Here is an 11891-nt window from a genome sequence, read left to right as displayed (position 1 = left end):
TGTCACAATCTCTTGGAATAGCACCAACCCATTTTATTTTGTATGCTGTGCTTTATGTCACAAGATTGTAAACGCCAGTAGGTAATGGGTTAGGCACACCTCCAGTGGCAAATGACCAACATTTAGTACTAGGTTCTCATTGATTTTACCTTTCACCTGCTTTTGGCCCATGGAATTTCCTCATTGTCTCAACTGAATATCCTAAATGTTTTGTGTCAGGAAAAGGCAAAGTTTGTAAATCTCAGTTATTTGTTTTTCACAACCCAGTCTTGTAACAAACACTCTTCCACAATTTCTGCTTCTCTTGTGTGTAATGTTAGGTGTTTGGATAGCAGGCTTTAAATTTCACATTCCTTCTATTATGCCATTTCATTGTCTCAACCGAGTGTCATGAATGTTTTGTGTCAGCAAGAGGCAAATTTTGTAAATCTCAAATGTTTTTCACAAGTAGCCTTGCAGTGAATGTTCTTGCACAAGTTCTGCTGTTTCTGGGTGTAATGTTAGGTGTTTGGATAGCAGGCTTTAAATTTCACATCCCTTCTATTATGCCACTTCATTGTCTCAACTGAGTATCATAAATGTTTTGTTTCAGGAAGAGGTAGTTTGTAAATCTCAATTATTTGTTTTTCAGAACCAGCAAGGTAGCAGGACTTAAATTTCAAATCCCTTCCACTATGGCATTATGCATTTTAAGAATATATTCACACATGTATCAATTAACATCCCCTCCATAAAATATCTGTAATGGTTCAAAAGTATTATTGATATCTTCTATTGTCTTATCTATTAAAAAGATATAAGAAAATCCCCCTTCCCAATGTTTTTGGGTGTTACTGGTGAACATATCTAAAGAGAAACTTAAGATCTCATAAAGGGCACGTGTAATTTGTCAAGCTACAAGCACAAAATCAAGGCACGATATGTTTATTTTATGTGCAATAGAGACAAAGAAATAATCTGCTTGAATAAATAAGATATTTATTCTGCAGGGAGAAATATGTAGGGTGATCATTTTAGCCAGCCACCAATAGCCAAGAATAACATATATACATATTGTCAGGAACAGGATTGTATTGGTGTGCTTGAAAAATACCATGTGCCTTTTCCTAAACAAGAAAATCACCAGGAAATACTTTACAGTCAGCATTCCTTCCTCCAATTCCTCCGTCAAACAAGATAAATTAGCTTATATAGCTCTCTTATAGACATTTCCTAATTTTGTTATTTATTTAATTAAGGGCTTTTTAAAATCCTACTTTTCAGGGTAGGAATCAAGTATTTTACACAGTCTCTGCCAAAAACGTTGCTACTTAAAAATATGAGAGGGGGGGAGAGAGAGAGAGACAGACAGACAGACTCTCACCGCCACTAAGAGAAGGGGTGTGGTACAATGTTCCCTCTAATTTTTTTTCAGTGTGAGCAGAAAAGTATAGTGTTTGAGCGGCATATTTTCATGCCTGAGCACCTGAATTTTTTTCACAGATGTCACCTGACAACAAAATCAGTATTATTTGAAACTCAAAGTTATGTTTATTCAAGGTACCTGCTTAATTAAAAGTGTTATATAATATCAGTATCACTTAACAACGCTCCTGCTTAGCAACCAAAATGTTGGCTCAGAAAGTCTGGCATTTGCAGCACGCAAGTCTTAAAGCTGTTGTTACAAGACCCTTGCACCCCTAACCCTTTAGGGGAAAAAACCCCAGGGGTCTTCAAATGTGACAGCTTTAAGACTTGTGGACTTCAACTCCCAGAATTCCTCCCTGAGGGGAATTGTATATTTGGACTGTTTCATAGTTACATTAGAGAACTACATTGTTAAAACTTAGCACAAAAGATACCTTTTATCTGAAAATCCAAATAGAGTAAACCTGCTATTATCCCAGAGCACTAATGTCATTTGTCCCAATCTGTTTTACGAGTCTGTATTAAAATAGATTTTCACTAAATTTTATAGATCTATATTTCAGGAACCTATCAGAAGTTAGGGCAAGATAAGAGTGGAAGAATGAATTTTGTTGCAGGTCATGGGGATTTTTTCAGCATCTTAAAAGTGGAGCGCATGTGCATTGAACTAGCAATACCCATTTAATAACAAAAGGAAATGGCTGAATTAAATTTGGTAAAGTTGCAAGCGAGCTGTAAAAAGCTTGTGGTTTTTAAAATCATAGAATCAGAAGGGATACTGGAGGTCTTCTAGTCCAGCCCCTTGTCCAAGGCAGGAGTCTTTATATCATCTGAGACAAATGGCTGTCCAGTCTTTTGAAAACCTGTAGCAAATGAATTAAGATTCCATTGATTTTAATTGTTCTTACTGTCAGATTTCTCCTTATTTCCAGCTTGAGTCTCCTTCTGACAAGTTTCCATTGCTTCTTGTCCTGTCCTCAGGTGCTATTGCTGCCGCCTCCTCCTCCTCCTCCAACAGCACCAACACATTTGCTGCCCAGCGCTGCGGCTGAGGTGAAGCCGCCAAAGCTCCCGCTGGCGCCCCCGCAGCGTTGGGCGGAAATCCGACCGGCAGTGCTGTTGGAGGAGGAGGAGGCGAACCAGCCTGCCACCGCCGGCCACCGCCAGCCCCGCCGCTCTTCCCGCCCCCTTCCCAGCCCCACAGTCCAGCGGATGCAGCAGAAGCAGCCCCGGGGCTCCGCTGCCGCTCCCCGCATTTTCTGGATGGGGTCTCTCAGGAAGGAATCCCCCTTTGAAGAGCCGTGCTCTTCAAAACAAGTCTGGGGAGGTCCTTTGCAGGCGGCCAGTTGTAGCCGCCTGCAAAGGACTTCCCCACGTTTGCTTTTCAGAAATCTCTGCGCGGCAGTTAGAAACTGCTGCGCGGGGGTTTCTTTTCACATGCGCGGCCGCGCAGCTGCGCACCTTAGAGGGAACAGTGGTGTGGTAGCTAGGGTTTGCGGGCTGGCAGGTCCACGTGGGGCATGTTCCCCCAGGAAATGGGTGGGACCAACTGCGCATGGGGCTTATAACGAGCTTATTTTCGGGGGAGGTCTTGTTTTGGGGAAAACAGGTAGCAAACTTTAATATTCTTTCTTAGAAAGAATTGAATAATTAATTAAATAATTAAATAACTATTCTTGTATAATTAAGCTGCATACAGGGAATGTAATAGATGGAGCCTAGCTTGAAATTAAACAGGGGTGATGTGACTCTGTTCCAATTCCCAAGTCTATTTGTCACCAGGCCTGGGGTAGGTTGCTGCCACCATTACTGCCAGTTTTCTTCACGCTGCACGCTTAGCTTTCATGCACACTGCATGTTGCTTGCGCATGCACAGTTGCCTGTAAACTTAGTCATTATTAAATGACTCAAACATGCCGGCAAACGCATGTGTGACTGGGGAACTGGTTCAGGGGCGTGGCTAACCAGGCATCCCTATCGGTTCGGCAACCCAGTTGCAATTTCCACTACTGGTTCACTACCTCTGCACCAGGCCAATTGAAGTAGGAATCCACAATGCCTCTTCTGTTAGGAAACTAGGGCTAAAAGGGGGCCCGCAGGCAGCAGCCTGTTTTCAAATCCATGAATCCTATCAAAAGCACTAGTAGTACATGTGTCTCTTTTAACCGACCTTCTGGATCTGGAAGAGAATGCCATTAGTAAAGGCTGTGCTGATCTTTATATCTTCCCTTTGTACTTTGGTATAAAATTCCATACCAAATTTGTTCCTTGAAATATATGTTCCATGTTGCTGCATAACCTTTGTTCAGATTAATGCTGAACAAAGAATATGTAGCTGCAGGATCCAAGTTTCCACATGAGGATCAAAAGCAACTTTTTTGAATCTGTACATGCCCAGCAAATCATTTTCCACTCCAGATTCATTGAGTAAACTGATTGGAGAACATGTGTTATGAGTTCTTCATGAAAGGTATTAGTGCAACTGGTTTCTTAGGTATTCTAAATCTAATTCTAAAAAAATTCTAATTCTAAAAAGAACGGAGGAATCACAGGACAATCTCATTATTATAGGAATGGATCTAATGGCAATAGGGTTTAAGTACTGTAGTCAATACATTGATAGTAAATTATTGTTTATTTTAGAATTATCCTAAAGCATGCAAGAATACACATCCAGAATTAGTTATCTACCATTTTACAATACATTAGCAGGAAGATTAGTATATGTCATTTTTATTTAAGTAATTTATTTGAGAAATACTCAGATGTTTCTACTTGGAAACCTCTTTTGGAGTTTGTGCTTGAGGTGGAAAAAAATGAAACTTTGATTTTAGGTTTTGCTGATTAGATAAGATTGTTGCTATAGAAATTGTCAGAGTATATTGCTGCATATAAAAGTAGAAGTTGTACATTATTATCTTATTCTAAAGGCTGCCAAAAGGAGTCAGCAGTCAATGCTTTTTTCTTCTTCTTAACCTACACTTTTTCCTCTGCCCCTTTGACTTCCTTATTTTTCCATTATTTTTATTTCTGTATTTTATATTTTGATTAAGTAATAAAATATAATCATGTAAAATAGTCTATTAATGGGAAAGAAAAACTATTTCCTTTGGATCATAATCTGGCGCTTGCTCACAGACAACGTTGAAAATAAACCACTAACAAAAGCAGTGAGTAACTGGCATAAGCACTTGATTCACTGTATAATCAAGCTCAAGATACTGCCCTTTAGTCATGCACACAGTCTCCAAACTTTTTTTTAATACAGCTCTCAGAGCCAAGATTGGATTGGACCCCCCAAAAATCCACAAAGTATACTAACTCTTTATACAGACCTATTTTAGAAGCTGAGCAGAGTTGGCCTTGATTAATATGTCTGAGTCTGTTTTCTAGTCTAGGAAGTTTTTTTAAAAAAAAGACAGAAGAAAATAGAAAAGGCGAACCTCATTGATTACACAAAATTGCATGGATGCAATCAGCAAGAATTGAGTTCATTTCCCCCATCCCATCCCAAAATGATTCTTATACATAGATGTGGTATAATTATCATATTGCCTAGCCACCAATGGCTGTTCAATATATTTGAAGTTTGCCACAAGAAGGTTGCCTGTTCTGGGCACTTTTGAGTTAAGCAGAATCAATGATTAAGCAGACATTAATCCAACATCAGGAAAGGCTTTATTAAGGATCAGTTGAGGAACACTTCCTTCTCTATGCTAGAATGTACTGTGATTGATCTTCAAGCGTCCATTCTTGACCAATTTCCCAAGGAAAGTGGAGCAATAAAGCACCAAATTAACTGGAAAACATTACTTGTGACTCCGGCATCTTGAACGAGGATGTTTCTTAAACCATCCTTACATACATTCATTAGCCCCCAGCAAGTTTTTACTATCAGTGGCAAGCCTTTTATGAATGGCCTTGTAAATAACACTTCCTGCATCTTATCACTTCTTACTCAACCCACCTGCAACTACACGCCCACACATTTCATGCTGAGGGTAACATTTCAGGCTGCTAATGTAATGGATAAAGTAATAAAAGGTTTATGATCCCAGGGCTTCAGAATGCTCTTGTCAAGGGGTGGCCCTTCAGTGAAACAGCTGCTCCAACTACTAATCCAGTACATATAGAAGTGAGGCCTCTCCACTCCCACCTGCAGCACCCTCTGGTTTATTACCTCAGTAACTCATTCATTGGGCCCAAAGGGGTGTGTAATGCTGAAGGTGTCTGTGTGTTTGCCTGCACAGGTAGCTGCTATGGCCACCATACCATAATTAGTGCTCTGAGGACCTGCTTTATAGGCCAGCTGGTAAGATCTCTTGGGTCATCCCAGGAAGCTGCCTTACTTTCTTCTGCAGCAATTCTTTTAAAAGGCTACAGTTGATTTACAGTTGGATTTTTCTTACCCTGAGTAATTTTATATAACTCAAGTGAAGTTTTCTAAATACTACAGTGGAAAAACCACCCGGGGCTTCTAAAGAGTTCTTACGCGTAATATATTTTAAAAATGCCCTTAAATAATTGAGTAGAATTGTAACTGACTTGCATACTAGTTAGAAACAGAGTGCATTTTCTGAATATGCATTTCACTATCTCCTATCCATGTCACAACCCTTATCCAACTATTTAAAGGAGTATCACTTTGACATACTGTAGGCACTGATTTATTTCTAGCCTATCACAGCCTGTGCCCTTTGTCATAGGAGTAACTATTATCACTTTATTTAAACAAGCACATTTTAAAAAATAGTGCTAACACCCAGTCTGGCTTCTTTTATTATATTGTAATTACTCTGTTTCCAGAGGTGGATTACTAATTTCTTTTACTACTAGTTTGGGCGCGCTCCTGGGTGCATGTGCGCGATGCTTCTATGCAGGTACAGAAGTGTCCAGGTGTGTGGGCGGAGCCTCCTGCCACTGCTACTACCAGTTTGGCCAATTCAGGCCAAACCAGCAGCAACCCACTTTTGCCTGTTTCCCTGAAAATAGGACCTCCCTGGATAATAAGTCCAATCAGGCTTTTGAGTGCATGAACTAAAATAAGCCCTCCCTGAAAATATTGCAACACAGCAGCAGCCATGAGGTGACCATGCTTGTTGCCTCCTGCACCTCAAAAATAATAAGAACTCCCCAAAAATAAGGCCAAGCGCTTATTTTGGGTGTCAAAAGAAAATAAGGCACTGTCTTATTTTTTGGAAAACACAGTAGTATATAAAACACAAATGAATTTTTTGCAAGTACACACTTTTATAATATTAATGTTTAAACTTTTTGTCATATTCATTAACTCTATTATAGTAAAACAAAATGAGAAGGGTTTTTTTCACATTTGTAGAGTGTTATAGATGCATACAAGTATAATGCTATAACTTACTCATTTAACAGATGTTTAATTGTTTCTTTAATTTTTAAGAAAATATTGTAGTATTTTAATGCAAAACATTGCTGATAACCAAGAGAAAAAAGTGATGATACCTACAAAGGGAAATATGCACAGAACAGTGACTACTTTCTTTGTCTGACATTTTAAAAAGCTTCTTTTAAAAAGTCAGTATAATAGCACAAAAAGAGTTAACTTTCTGAAGGCTATATCACCATCCTTTAAAAAGGTGTTCCCACAGTTTAAAAAAAGAAGACAAAAATATGCTGGAAAAGCAAATGAGGATTTCCAGAGAATTTCTTGAGTGCATAAAATTGTGCAATAATTTGCCAGCGATTTCACAAGTTTTCATTTGGAAGCACTTAGTATCTGAACATAGCGACAGCCATCAAACAAATGTAGTGGAATAGAAGAAATGCAACAAGATGGAACTGAAACACTGGAAAGACAACAGTTTAGAAAAAGAGTGAAAATGAAAGGGTTCCCCTCCAATTCCCCAAATCAAGAGAGCATACGCACCAAAGACAAATTCCTTGTGTCCAGTCACACTTGGCCAATAAAGAATTCTATTCTATTCTATAAATGTACAGTCAGATCTAACTATATAGCTCTACATCAATTTCTAGAAACTTAACAATAAATAAATAAAAATGGCCAGTACAGTCTGCCCTAGGTCATAATTCTATAAGGCAGGGGTTTTCAAACTTTTTCAGGCCTCAAAATGGTTAAGGAAAAAAAATCCTGAAACTAAAAAGAATTCCCATAACCCCTGATCCAGAAGCAAAGTTTTAGCCAGAAAATATTGACTGCATTCAAATGAATCCCCACCCCACTCCCGTCGCAATTTTTCATGGAGCTCCAGAAAGTTCTCCAGGGACTCTCTCTAGGACTCCAGGAAGGTAGTTTGAAACACCTGGCAACAAGGTACAATTTGATAACTTAATCAGTTCATGGGTGAAAGCCCTATCAAGTGCACAGATCTCCCATGACAGCATTTCGCAACTCAAGCAGAAACAGCGCGCTAGTTTCCTGTTGTTATAGAGATCTGTATTGCCTTCGGCGTCCCTAAAATAAAAGGTCAATCATCACCCCTGTTTAGACTGGATCTTTGTGCCTTAGTTTTCAGAGCCCACCGCGGGACCATGAGGAAAACAGGCCTCTGTTTTAGCTACAAAGTGGGAGTCCTTCTCTCCAGAAAACACGGTCGGGGTGGGTGGGTGAGGTTGATTTAATCACAATCTAACTCGATCTTGGGAATTCCCATCTCCGTCTTAGACAGTCGGCCAACGTCCTAATTGCAGAGACTGATTAGATTCCAGGCTGATGTTCCAGGCAACAGAGCCGGAGAAGCTGCTTTCTCGTAAAAACACTGAAAAAGCCCAAACCCCGCTGCCAACCCTTTGAGAAGAAAGAAAAAGCTGCTGTCCCAGACACGTGTTGCCCGATCCCTCCCCGCCCCTCCCCCCCAGTTGATTACACGCCGATGGCTCCACTGGCGGGGAAGCGAAAAAGGCAGGAAAAGACCCGGGGTGAGATGGATCTTAGTTTTTAAAATTCCGCCCCCCCCCCCCCCACAAAAAAAATCTCGCCGAAGTGACTCCGGCCGATTGACTGTCTCTTACCTGTTCAGCCCGGGCAAGGGGAGAAGCGCGGGGCTGACGGCTCCCTCCCTGGCGGGGAATCCCCGGGGCACCTTCCTTTCACTTCTTCCGCTTCTCTTTCCAGCGGGGCCGCCGGGTGAAATAGCTTTTTAACTCTCGCCGCCGTGACTGCTGGCGGCGGCAACAGCGGAGGCGGAGGAGGAGGAGACTGGAGCTTGGAGAGGATAGATTGCGGTATCTCTGGTTGCTCGACCGACCCAGGATGGCAGAGGTCAATCGAGGAGTCTGCCTGGCTCTCAAGGCGCCTTGTTTGTCGAAGGGTTGAAACTTTCCCGAAGATCGCGTCATCAAAAAGCAAAGGTGCGTTTGGAAGACTTGGTTTCTTTCTTTTTGGATCATGGTCTATCAGGAATCTGCTTTATTATTTCCAAGGTCTTGGTTCCTGCTGAGGAGATTGGTCTTACACGTTATTTTTCAGGTTCCAGGTGAGTCTAAAATGGATATCTTGGTTTGTATTTTTCTTCTGAGCCTTCTGTCACTTTCGTTTGGGATGACGTGATGAACTATTACTCTCTAGTTTCTTCACCAATAAAAGTTACAAATTAGGGTCTTTTTTAAACAAAATTGGGGAGAGTTGGGTTGTATATTGGCCTGTGCTTGAATTGATACAACATGCCTGTTGGTAGTTGTAAAAACTGAGAAAAAACCCCACATTTTTGTTTTAATGTTTTTCAGAGTTGAAACCTGCAGTCACCTGTACTATCACTTTGTGGTAACCATAAACCAGAGATCAATATCTTAATGTGGCTTTGAAGCTGCATGACTCCAAATTGACTCTGGACTCTTCCTACCTCAAATGTTAAATGCAAGAACCAGGCCACCATTATAACAAGACAAAAATCACCCACTGTATTTCACATCTAATGTCAAACGAGGCCTTGCCACTAAGACATTTCTTTTAATTAGTTGTCCAGTTTTTTTTTTACAGTGCCTTCTAAGGATGTAGAACAGGCCCCTGTACTTTTACAAAAGGAATTGAAACTACAACCCTCTTGATGTTCAGTTGATAGCTCTGGGATTAGCTGATGCTTTATGTGTTGTTCCCAAATTTCCAACTGTGGACTACGTTCATAGCCTGGGTGAAATTCATATTTTATTATTGTAGCTAAGTATTTGCTTGATTGGGAATGCACAAATTACTTTGCTGTGTGAACTCAAGATGAGAGGCCTGGGGCAGAAGTTTGGTCAGCTTTCCAGCCTTGGTATGCAGTGGTACATGTTGCATGAGGAGTGATCAGAGATGGCATCATAGCTTTCCCATACAATGTACATGCAAATTATATTGCAAGCAGAAACAGATTATTTCCAAATATGAACATCTGAAAATTTCCTAGAAACTGGAAGCAGAATAGGTTCTATAAAAACTCGGCTTTAGCCTTTGTCCTTCAGTAAGAAAATGCTTTTGTAGTCACTTTAATCAATCCAGAATAATTATTACTTCCAGTTTCTGACTGACAGCATGCCATAAAATTCTCCTCTTTAGCAGATCCTGAAAAGGTTTTACATTCACTCCTTGTTTAGCCTCTTCCTTAGCAACCATTTTCAAATATGACTGTAATAAGTGGTGATTTAAGAAATCAACGAATGAACACATTTATCACCAAATTTCATGTGCTTTGCAAGGCACACTGGAGTAAAAGTAAAACTGTTGACATAGCTCCAAGAGAATTTCATCTGCATGAAAAGGCAGTAAACTATTGACCTTTCAATCTCTCTCTCTGTCACATGTTTCCTTAGGATCATTTTACCTAACAATCTGGTTCTTGGAATGGCGTGCAGTCGTTAAAATGAGATGTGGATGTAAAATGTCTTATTTTAGCCACTGTGACTGTATAACTCTGTATGTATGCGTGCGCACGCAAAATATGATTAACATTAATTTGCATTAAGTATCACTGAATATTTTAAAAATTAACAAAGTGCACAGAGAAATAACATCAACAAGAAAGCAGTTTGACAGGTAATTGACAGGCAACACCTGCCACCTAGACCCATATTAATTATTTGGCAAGGAAGTTAATCACCTTTTCAAAGCATCAAATATTAAATCTTGCTAAATACAAAGTGATTGTTCCTTGATAAATATTCAGTTTTGGAAGAGTAACCAATATAAGTCCTTTCTTTCCAACACCTCTCTCTAAGAGGGAGGGAAATTATACATTTGGCTTCCTTTGCTATTCAATCCTTAGGTTTCCTGGCACAGGATTAAGACTGGAAATTGGATTCTTAGGACACATTTGGATGTCCTGAAGATTTATGTCTTTCTTGAGGTCATGTGAGGCAAGAAGCTAGAAATCAGTTGATCTGTGCGAGTTTACTGTAATTTCTGCAATGTATGCAGATATCTAATATCCCAAAAAAACAAACTCCAGAGATAACTGGTTGCTATACTGATCTTTTCAGCCTTGGTTTAATACTCCTTTTATCTCTAGCTAGTTTAAATAATTGTTATTTATTCCACTGACTGATCAGCCAGTGGGTTATCTGGTTAGCGAGAAAAAGAGGATAATCCAATCCATGGCTCAATGGGTATCTATATATTGCTAATAAGGTCTGCATCGACATGTAAATTATGGATTATCCATTGAACTGTGAATGATACTTTCTGTCTTTCCCTCCCTCAAAAATCTATAAACGTATAGGTAGTCCTCAACTTAGAACAGTTTGTTTAGTGACCATTCAAAGTTACAATGGCTAGCTGTATTCTGTCCCTGAACTATATATCCGGACTACAGCCTAACTTTTATTGCTGGTTTTGAAGTACAATGCTTTGGAATTAATTCTTCAGCTAGGAATAATTATCTGAATGATCAAAGATAGAAAAACCAAGTACTTATCTTTATACAGGCATGCACTAACTGCACATATTTGGCAACCAAGAAATCCAGATCAACAAATGCTATTAGGCAATTTAGGGGAAAGGGCAGTGCTGATCCAAGCAGTAATTTCACAGGATTCAGACTTCAGCCATAGGAGATTGAAAACTGAAGACAAATAGAGTTGTCCAAATCTTTACTGAAATTTTATACTTCAAATTCCACCAAAGGAAGCATTCTTTTGAAGGGTCCAAAATAATGGTCTTGTTATAGGAAGACAAGAGTCTGGTTAAATAATAAGTTTCACTTTGTAAGAGTGTGGGAATTCAACTACTGTATACATCTGCTAACTGAGGGAGGTGATCGGCTCCTCTTCTCATGGCGGAATGAAACAATAACTAAATTACCTGATGCTTAAACAAAACCTTTCTGGTGTTCTAATGGCAGAAACCAGTAAATAGATTTGAGGTTTAAGATTCCTTCCCTTTTTTGTTTTGATTGATTCTATGCCATTTTAGTGACCACTTAGATAAATCTACTACAGGTCCTTTTTCATCACACTTTTTAAAAGGCTGGTTTTGCTTTTCCAGGCAAGGAGACTCAGAAAGTTTGTTTTTCCTGTTT

The 11891-nt window shown here is 39.7% G+C and overlaps 1 protein-coding gene and 1 long non-coding RNA gene across 2 annotated transcripts in view; one reads left to right on the top strand and one right to left on the bottom strand.

Annotated features, from left to right (window-relative positions):
• The window catches only part of SLC16A5 (solute carrier family 16 member 5), a 25191-nt gene extending 16369 nt beyond the window's left edge, over positions 1-8822 (bottom strand). The window contains exon 1 of the mRNA XM_032209510.1: positions 8413-8822. The gene's annotated coding sequence lies outside the window, so the exon portion shown is untranslated. The remainder of the gene's footprint in view (positions 1-8412) is intronic.
• LOC116503245 lies at positions 8790-11891 on the top strand. Its single transcript, XR_004254680.1, has 2 exons — positions 8790-8876; positions 9127-11891. It is a non-coding gene; the product is annotated as an uncharacterized LOC116503245 (long non-coding RNA).

This window comes from Thamnophis elegans, chromosome 2, assembly GCF_009769535.1.
Source record: "Thamnophis elegans isolate rThaEle1 chromosome 2, rThaEle1.pri, whole genome shotgun sequence".
In the NCBI taxonomy this organism is placed as follows: domain Eukaryota; kingdom Metazoa; phylum Chordata; class Lepidosauria; order Squamata; family Colubridae; genus Thamnophis; species Thamnophis elegans.
Note: the sequence above shows the minus strand (reverse complement) of the source record. Positions and strands in the feature narration are given on the sequence as shown.